Genomic DNA, 9,921 nt, shown 5'->3' on the forward strand with positions numbered 1-9,921 from the left:
TTCCTTGCCAATATCTCTCTTTTGCAAAGAGCTGCGCATTGGAAAATTCAGGGCTATGTCGTGTAGATGATGGCCTAACAGGAGGCATTAAAATTTTCTTTCTAGAGTCCTTCGTTTGGGAGAAAAATGCAATGGTACAAAACAGCTTTTCCTTGCCAATATCTCTCTTTTGCAAAGAGCTGCGCATTGGAAAATTCAGGGCTATGTCGTGTAGATGATGGCCTAACAGGAGGCTTTAAAATTTTCTTTCTAGTGTCCTTCGTTTGGGAGAAAAATGCAAAGGTACAAGACAGCTTTTCCTTGCCAATATCTCTCTTTTGCAAAGAGCTGCGCATTGGAAAATTCAGGGCTATGTCGTGTAGATGATGGCCTAACAGGAGGCTTTAAAATTTTCTTTCTAGTGTCCTTCGTTTGGGAGAAAAATGCAAAGGTACAAGACAGCTTTTCCTTGCAAATATCTCTCTTTTGCAAAGAGCTACGCATTGGAAAATTCAGGGCTATGTCGTGTAGATGATGGCCTAACAGGAGGCTTTAAAATTTTCTTTCTAGTGACCTTCGTTTGGGAGAAAAATGCAAAGGTACAAGACAGCTTTTCCTTGCCAATATCTCTCTTTTGCAAAGAGCTGTGCATTGGAAAATTCAGGGCTATGTCGTGTAGATGATGGCCTAACAGCAGGCTTTAAAATGTTCTTTCTAGTGTCCTTCGTTTGGGAGAAAAATGCAATGGTACAAGACAGCTTTTCCTTGCCAATATCTCTCTTTTGCAAAGAGCTGCGCATTGGAAAATTCAGGGCTATGTCGTGTAGATGATGGCCTAACAGGAGGCTTTAAAATTTTCTTTCTAGTGTCCTTCGTTTGGGAGAAAAATGCAAAGGTACAAGACAGCTTTTCCTTGCCAATATCTCTCTTTTGCAAAGAGCTACGCATTGGAAAATTCAGGGCTATGTCGTGTAGATGATGGCCTAACAGGAGGCTTTAACATTTTCTTTCTAGTGACCTTCGTTTGGGAGAAAAATGCAAAGGTACAAGACAGCTTTTCCTTGCCAATATCTCTCTTTTGCAAAGAGCTGCGCATTGGAAAATTCAGGGCTATGTCGTGTAGATGATGGCCTAACAGGAGGCTTTAAAATTTTCTTTCTAGTGTCCTTCGTTTGGGAGAAAAATGCAATGGTACAAGACAGCTTTTCCTTGCCAATATCTCTCTTTTGCAAAGAGCTGCGCATTGGAAAATTCAGGGCTATGTCGTGTAGATGATGGCCTAACAGGAGGCTTTAAAATTTTCTTTCTAGTGACCTTCGTTTGGGAGAAAAATGCAAAGGTACAAGACAGCTTTTCCTTGCCAATATCTCTCTTTTGCAAAGAGCTGCGCATTGGAAAATTCAGGGCTATGTCGTGTAGATGATGGCCTAACAGGAGGCTTTAACATTTTCTTTCTAGTGTCCTTCGTTTGGGAGAAAAATGCAATGGTACAAGACAGCTTTTCCTTGCCAATATCTCTCTTTTGCAAAGAGTTGCGCATTGGAAAATTCAGGGCTATGTCGTGTAGATGATGGCCTAACAGGGGGCTTTAAAATTTTCTTTCTAGTGACCTTCGTTTGGGAGAAAAATGCAAAGGTACAAGACAGCTTTTCCTTGCCAATATCTCTCTTTTGCAAAGAGCTGCGCATTGGAAAATTCAGGGCTATGTCGTGTAGATGATGGCCTAACAGGAGGCTTTAACATTTTCTTTCTAGTGTCCTTCGTTTGGGAGAAAAATGCAATGGTACAAGACAGCTTTTCCTTGCCAATATCTCTCTTTTGCAAAGAGCTGCGTATTGGAAAATTCAGGGCTATGTCGTGTAGATGATGGCCAAACAGGAGGCTTTAAAATTTTTTGTACCATTGCATTTTTCTCCCAAACGAAGGACACTAGAAAGAACATTTTAAAGCCTCCTGTTAGGCCATCATCTACACGACATAGCCCTGAATTTTCCAATGCGCAGCTCTTTGCAATAGAGAGATATTGGCAAGGAAAAGCTGTCTTGTACCATTGCATTTTTCTCCCAAACGAAGGACACTAGAAAGAAAATTTTAAAGCCTCCTGTTAGGCCATCATCTACACGACATAGCCCTGAATTTTCCAATGCGCAGCTCTTTGCAAAAGAGAGATATTGGCAAGGAAAAGCTGTCTTGTACCATTGCATTTCTCTCCCAAACGAAGGACACTAGAAAGAAAATTTTAAAGCCTCCTGTTAGGCCATTATCTACACGACATAGCCCTGAATTTTCCAATGCGCAGCTCTTTGCAAAAGAGAGATATTGGCAAGGAAAAGCTGTCTTGTACCTTTGCATTTTTCTCCCAAACGAAGGACACTAGAAAGAAAATTTTAAAGCCTCCTGTTAGGCCATCATCTACACGACATAGCCCTGAATTTTCCAATGCGCAGCTCTTTGCAAAAGAGAGAAATTGGCAAGGAAAAGCTGTCTTGTACCATTGCATTTTTCTCCCAAACGAAGGACACTAGAAAGAAAATTTTAAAGCCTCCTGTTAGGCCATCATTTACACGACATAGCCCTGAATTTTCCAATGCGTAGCTCTTTGCAAAAGAGAGATATTGGCAAGGAAAAGCTGTCTTGTACCTTTGCATTTTTCTCCCAAACGAAGGACGCTAGAAAGAAAATTTTAAAGCCTCCTGTTAGGCCATCATCTACACGACATAGCCCTGAATTTTCCAATGCGCAGCTCTTTGCAAAAGAGAGATATTGGCAAGGAAAAGCTGTCTTGTACCTTTGCATTTTTCTCCCAAACGAAGGAAACTAGAAAGAAAATTTTAAAGCCTCCTGTTAGGCCATCATCTACACGACATAGCCCTGAATTTTCCAATGCGCAGCTCTTTGCAAAAGAGAGATATTGGCAAGGAAAAGCTGTCTTGTACCTTTGCATTTTTCTCCCAAACGAAGGTCACTAGAAAGAAAATGTTAAAGCCTCCTGTTAGGCCATCATTTACACGACATAGCCCTGAATTTTCCAATGCGCAGCTCTTTGCAAAAGAGAGATATTGGCAAGGAAAAGCTGTCTTGTACCATTGCATTTTTCTCCCAAACGAAGGACACTAGAAAGAACATTTTAAAGCCTCCTGTTAGGCCATCATCTACACGACATAGCCCTGAATTTTCCAATGCGCAGCTCTTTGCAAAAGAGAGATATTGGCAAGGAAAAGCTGTCTTGTACCATTTCATTTTTCTCCCAAACGAAGGACACTAGAAAGAACATTTTAAAGCCTCCTGCTAGGCCATCATCTACACGACATAGCCCTGAATTTTCCAATGCGCAGCTCTTTGCAATAGAGAGATATTGGCAAGGAAAAGCTGTCTTGTACCATTGCATTTTTCTCCCAAACGAAGGACACTAGAAAGAAAATTTTAAAGCCTCCTGTTAGGCCATCATCTACACGACATAGCCCTGAATTTTCCAATGCGCAGCTCTTTGCAAAAGAGAGATATTGGCAAGGAAAAGCTGTCTTGTACCTTTGCATTTTTCTCCAAAACGAAGGTCACTAGAAAGAAAATTTTAAAGCCTCCTGTTAGGCCATCATCTACACGACATAGCCCTGAATTTTCCAATGCGTAGCTCTTTGCAAAAGAGAGATATTGGCAAGGAAAAGCTGTCTTGTACCTTTGCATTTTTCTCCCAAACGAAGGACACTAGAAAGAAAATTTTAAAGCCTCCTGTTAGGCCATCATCTACACGACATAGCCCTGAATTTTCCAATGCGCAGCTCTTTGCAAAAGAGAGATATTGGCAAGGAAAAGCTGTCTTGTACCTTTGCATTTTTCTCCCAAACGAAGGTCACTAGAAAGAAAATTTTAAAGCCTCCTGTTAGGCCATCATCTACACGACATAGCCCTGAATTTTCCAATGCGTAGCTCTTTGCAAAAGAGAGATATTGGCAAGGAAAAGCTGTCTTGTACCATTGCATTTTTCTCCCAAACGAAGGACACTAGAAAGAACATTTTAAAGCCTGCTGTTAGGCCATCATCTACACGACATAGCCCTGAATTTTCCAATGCGCAGCTCTTTGCAAAAGAGAGATATTGGCAAGGAAAAGCTGTCTTGTACCTTTGCATTTTTCTCCCAAACGAAGGTCACTAGAAAGAAAATTTTAAAGCCTCCTGTTAGGCCATCATCTACACGACATAGCCCTGAATTTTCCAATGCGCAGCTCTTTGCAAAAGAGAGATATTGGCAAGGAAAAGCTGTCTTGTACCATTGCATTTTTCTCCCAAACGAAGGACACTAGAAAGAAAATTTTAAAGCCTCCTGTTTGGCCATCATCTACACGACATAGCCCTGAATTTTCCAATACGCAGCTCTTTGCAAAAGAGAGATATTGGCAAGGAAAAGCTGTCTTGTACCATTGCATTTTTCTCCCAAACGAAGGACACTAGAAAGAAAATGTTAAAGCCTCCTGTTAGGCCATCATCTACACGACATAGCCCTGAATTTTCCAATGCGCAGCTCTTTGCAAAAGAGAGATATTGGCAAGGAAAAGCTGTCTTGTACCTTTGCATTTTTCTCCCAAACGAAGGTCACTAGAAAGAAAATTTTAAAGCCCCCTGTTAGGCCATCATCTACACGACATAGCCCTGAATTTTCCAATGCGCAACTCTTTGCAAAAGAGAGATATTGGCAAGGAAAAGCTGTCTTGTACCATTGCATTTTTCTCCCAAACGAAGGACACTAGAAAGAAAATGTTAAAGCCTCCTGTTAGGCCATCATCTACACGACATAGCCCTGAATTTTCCAATGCGCAGCTCTTTGCAAAAGAGAGATATTGGCAAGGAAAAGCTGTCTTGTACCTTTGCATTTTTCTCCCAAACGAAGGTCACTAGAAAGAAAATTTTAAAGCCTCCTGTTAGGCCATCATCTACACGACATAGCCCTGAATTTTCCAATGCGCAGCTCTTTGCAAAAGAGAGATATTGGCAAGGAAAAGCTGTCTTGTACCATTGCATTTTTCTCCCAAACGAAGGACACTAGAAAGAAAATTTTAAAGCCTCCTGTTAGGCCATCATCTACACGACATAGCCCTGAATTTTCCAATGCGCAGCTCTTTGCAAAAGAGAGATATTGGCAAGGAAAAGCTGTCTTGTACCTTTGCATTTTTCTCCCAAACGAAGGTCACTAGAAAGAAAATGTTAAAGCCTCCTGTTAGGCCATCATCTACACGACATAGCCCTGAATTTTCCAATGCGTAGCTCTTTGCAAAAGAGAGATATTGGCAAGGAAAAGCTGTCTTGTACCTTTGCATTTTTCTCCCAAACGAAGGACACTAGAAAGAAAATTTTAAAGCCTCCTGTTAGGCCATCATCTACACGACATAGCCCTGAATTTTCCAATGCGCAGCTCTTTGCAAAAGAGAGATATTGGCAAGGAAAAGCTGTCTTGTACCATTGCATTTTTCTCCCAAACGAAGGACACTAGAAAGAACATTTTAAAGCCTGCTGTTAGGCCATCATCTACACGACATAGCCCTGAATTTTCCAATGCACAGCTCTTTGCAAAAGAGAGATATTGGCAAGGAAAAGCTGTCTTGTACCTTTGCATTTTTCTCCCAAACGAAGGTCACTAGAAAGAAAATTTTAAAGCCTCCTGTTAGGCCATCATCTACACGACATAGCCCTGAATTTTCCAATGCGTAGCTCTTTGCAAAAGAGAGATATTTGCAAGGAAAAGCTGTCTTGTACCTTTGCATTTTCTCCCAAACGAAGGACACTAGAAAGAAAATTTTAAAGCCTCCTGTTAGGCCATCATCTACACGACATAGCCCTGAATTTTCCAATGCGCAGCTCTTTGCAAAAGAGAGATATTGGCAAGGAAAAGCTGTCTTGTACCTTTGCATTTTTCTCCCAAACGAAGGACACTAGAAAGAAAATTTTAAAGCCTCCTGTTAGGCCATCATCTACACGACATAGCCCTGAATTTTCCAATGCGCAGCTCTTTGCAAAAGAGAGATATTGGCAAGGAAAAGCTGTCTTGTACCATTGCATTTTTCTCCCAAACGAAGGACTTTAGAAAGAAAATTTTAATGCCTCCTGTTAGGCCATCATCTACACGACATAGCCCTGAATTTTCCAATGCGCAGCTCTTTGCAAAAGAGAGATATTGGCAAGGAAAAGCTGTCTTGTACCATTGCATTTTTCTCCCAAACGAAGGACACTAGAAAGAAAATGTTAAAGCCTCCTGTTAGGCCATCATCTACACGACATAGCCCTGAATTTTCCAATGCGCAGCTCTTTGCAAAAGAGAGATATTGGCAAGGAAAAGCTGTCTTGTACCTTTGCATTTTTCTCCCAAACGAAGGTCACTAGAAAGAAAATTTTAAAGCCTCCTGTTAGGCCATCATCTACACGACATAGCCCTGAATTTTCCAATGCGTAGCTCTTTGCAAAAGAGAGATATTTGCAAGGAAAAGCTGTCTTGTACCTTTGCATTTTTCTCCCAAACGAAGGACACTAGAAAGAAAATTTTAAAGCCTCCTGTTAGGCCATCATCTACACGACATAGCCCTGAATTTTCCAATGCGCAGCTCTTTGCAAAAGAGAGATATTGGCAAGGAAAAGCTGTCTTGTACCTTTGCATTTTTCTCCCAAACGAAGGACGCTAGAAAGAAAATTTTAAAGCCTCCTGTTAGGCCATCATCTACACGACATAGCCCTGAATTTTCCAATGCGCAGCTCTTTGCAAAAGAGAGATATTGGCAAGGAAAAGCTGTCTTGTACCATTGCATTTTTCTCCCAAACGAAGGACACTAGAAAGAACATTTTAAAGCCTCCTGTTAGGCCATCATCTACACGACATAGCCCTGATTTTCCAATGCGCAGCTCTTTGCAAAAGAGATATATTGGCAAGGAAAAGCTGTCTTGTACCATTGCATTTTTCTCCCAAACGAAGGACACTAGAAAGAACATTTTAAAGCCTCCTGTTAGGCCATCATCTACACGACATAGCCCTGAATTTTCCAATGCGCAGCTCTTTGCAATAGAGAGATATTGGCAAGGAAAAGCTGTCTTGTACCATTGCATTTTTCTCCCAAACGAAGGACACTAGAAAGAAAATTTTAAAGCCTCCTGTTAGGCCATCATCTACACGACATAGCCCTGAATTTTCCAATGCGCAGCTCTTTGCAAAAGAGAGATATTGGCAAGGAAAAGCTGTCTTGTACCATTGCATTTCTCTCCCAAACGAAGGACACTAGAAAGAAAATTTTAAAGCCTCCTGTTAGGCCATTATCTACACGACATAGCCCTGAATTTTCCAATGCGCAGCTCTTTGCAAAAGAGAGATATTGGCAAGGAAAAGCTGTCTTGTACCTTTGCATTTTTCTCCCAAACGAAGGACACTAGAAAGAAAATTTTAAAGCCTCCTGTTAGGCCATCATCTACACGACATAGCCCTGAATTTTCCAATGCGCAGCTCTTTGCAAAAGAGAGAAATTGGCAAGGAAAAGCTGTCTTGTACCATTGCATTTTTCTCCCAAACGAAGGACACTAGAAAGAAAATTTTAAAGCCTCCTGTTAGGCCATCATCTACACGACATAGCCCTGAATTTTCCAATGCGCAGCTCTTTGCAAAAGAGAGATATTGGCAAGGAAAAGCTGTCTTGTACCTTTGCATTTTTCTCCCAAACGAAGGACACTAGAAAGAAAATTTTAAAGCCTCCTGTTAGGCCATCATCTACACGACATAGCCCAGAATTTTCCAATGCGCAGCTCTTTGCAAAAGAGAGATATTGGCAAGGAAAAGCTGTTTTGTACCATTGCATTTTTCTCCCAAACGAAGGACACTAGAAAGAAAATTTTAAAGCCTCCTGTTAGGCCATCATCTACACGACATAGCCCTGAATTTTCCAATGCGTAGCTCTTTGCAAAAGAGAGATATTGGCAAGGAAAAGCTGTCTTGTACCTTTGCATTTTTCTCCCAAACGAAGGTCACTAGAAAGAAAATTTTAAAGCCTCCTGTTAGGCCATCATCTACACGATATAGCCCTGAATTTTCCAATGCGTAGCTCTTTGCAAAAGAGAGATATTGGCAAGGAAAAGCTGTCTTGTACCTTTGCATTTTTCTCCCAAACGAAGGACACTAGAAAGAAAATTTTAAAGCCTCCTGTTAGGCCATCATCTACACGACATAGCCCTGAATTTTCCAATGCGCAGCTCTTTGCAAAAGAGAGATATTGGCAAGGAAAAGCTGTCTTGTACCATTGCATTTTTCTCCCAAACGAAGGACACTAGAAAGAAAATTTTAAAGCCTCCTGTTAGGCCATCATCTACACGACATAGCCCTGAGTTTTCCAATGCGCAGCTCTTTGCAAAAGAGAGATATTGGCAAGAAAAAGCTGTCTTGTACCTTTGCATTTTTCTCCCAAACGAAGGACACTAGAAAGAAAATTTTAAAGCCTCCTGTTAGGCCATCATCTACACGACATAGCCCTGAATTTTCCAATGCGCAGCTCTTTGCAAAAGAGAGATATTGGCAAGGAAAAGCTGTCTTGTACCATTGCATTTTTCTCCCAAACGAAGGACACTAGAAAGAAAATTTTAAAGCCTCCTGTTAGGCCATCATCTACACGACATAGCCCTGAATTTTCCAATGCGTAGCTCTTTGCAAAAGAGAGATATTGGCAAGGAAAAGCTGTCTTGTACCTTTGCATTTTTCTCCCAAACGAAGGACACTAGAAAGAAAATTTTAAAGCCTCCTGTTAGGCCATCATCTACACGACATAGCCCTGAATTTTCCAATGCGCAGCTCTTTGCAAAAGAGAGATATTGGCAAGGAAAAGCTGTCTTGTACCTTTGCATTTTTCTCCCAAACGAAGGTCACTAGAAAGAAAATTTTAAAGCCTCCTGTTAGGCCATCATCTACACGACATAGCCCTGAATTTTCCAATGCGCAGCTCTTTGCAAAAGAGAGATATTGGCAAGGAAAAGCTGTCTTGTACCATTGCATTTCTCTCCCAAACGAAGGACACTAGAAAGAAAATTTTAAAGCCTCCTGTTAGGCCATTATCTACACGACATAGCCCTGAATTTTCCAATGCGCAGCTCTTTGCAAAAGAGAGATATTGGCAAGGAAAAGCTGTCTTGTACCTTTGCATTTTTCTCCCAAACGAAGGACACTAGAAAGAAAATTTTAAAGCCTCCTGTTAGGCCATCATCTACACGACATAGCCCTGAATTTTCCAATGCGCAGCTCTTTGCAAAAGAGAGAAATTGGCAAGGAAAAGCTGTCTTGTACCATTGCATTTTTCTCCCAAACGAAGGACACTAGAAAGAAAATTTTAAAGCCTCCTGTTAGGCCATCATCTACACGACATAGCCCTGAATTTTCCAATGCGCAGCTCTTTGCAAAAGAGAGATATTGGCAAGGAAAAGCTGTCTTGTACCTTTGCATTTTTCTCCCAAACGAAGGACACTAGAAAGAAAATTTTAAAGCCTCCTGTTAGGCCATCATCTACACGACATAGCCCAGAATTTTCCAATGCGCAGCTCTTTGCAAAAGAGAGATATTGGCAAGGAAAAGCTGTTTTGTACCATTGCATTTTTCTCCCAAACGAAGGACACTAGAAAGAAAATTTTAAAGCCTCCTGTTAGGCCATCATCTACACGACATAGCTCTGAATTTTCCAATGCGTAGCTCTTTGCAAAAGAGAGATATTGGCAAGGAAAAGCTGTCTTGTACCTTTGCATTTTTCTCCCAAACGAAGGACACTAGAAAGAAAATTTTAAAGCCTCCTGTTAGGCCATCATCTACACGACATAGCCCTGAATTTTCCAATGCGCAGCTCTTTGCAAAAGAGAGATATTGGCAAGGAAAAGCTGTCTTGTACCTTTGCATTTTTCTCCCAAACGAAGGTCACTAGAAAGAAAATTTTAAAGCCT

This window comes from Pseudophryne corroboree, unplaced genomic scaffold, assembly GCF_028390025.1.
Source record: "Pseudophryne corroboree isolate aPseCor3 unplaced genomic scaffold, aPseCor3.hap2 scaffold_1005, whole genome shotgun sequence".
Taxonomy (NCBI): domain Eukaryota; kingdom Metazoa; phylum Chordata; class Amphibia; order Anura; family Myobatrachidae; genus Pseudophryne; species Pseudophryne corroboree.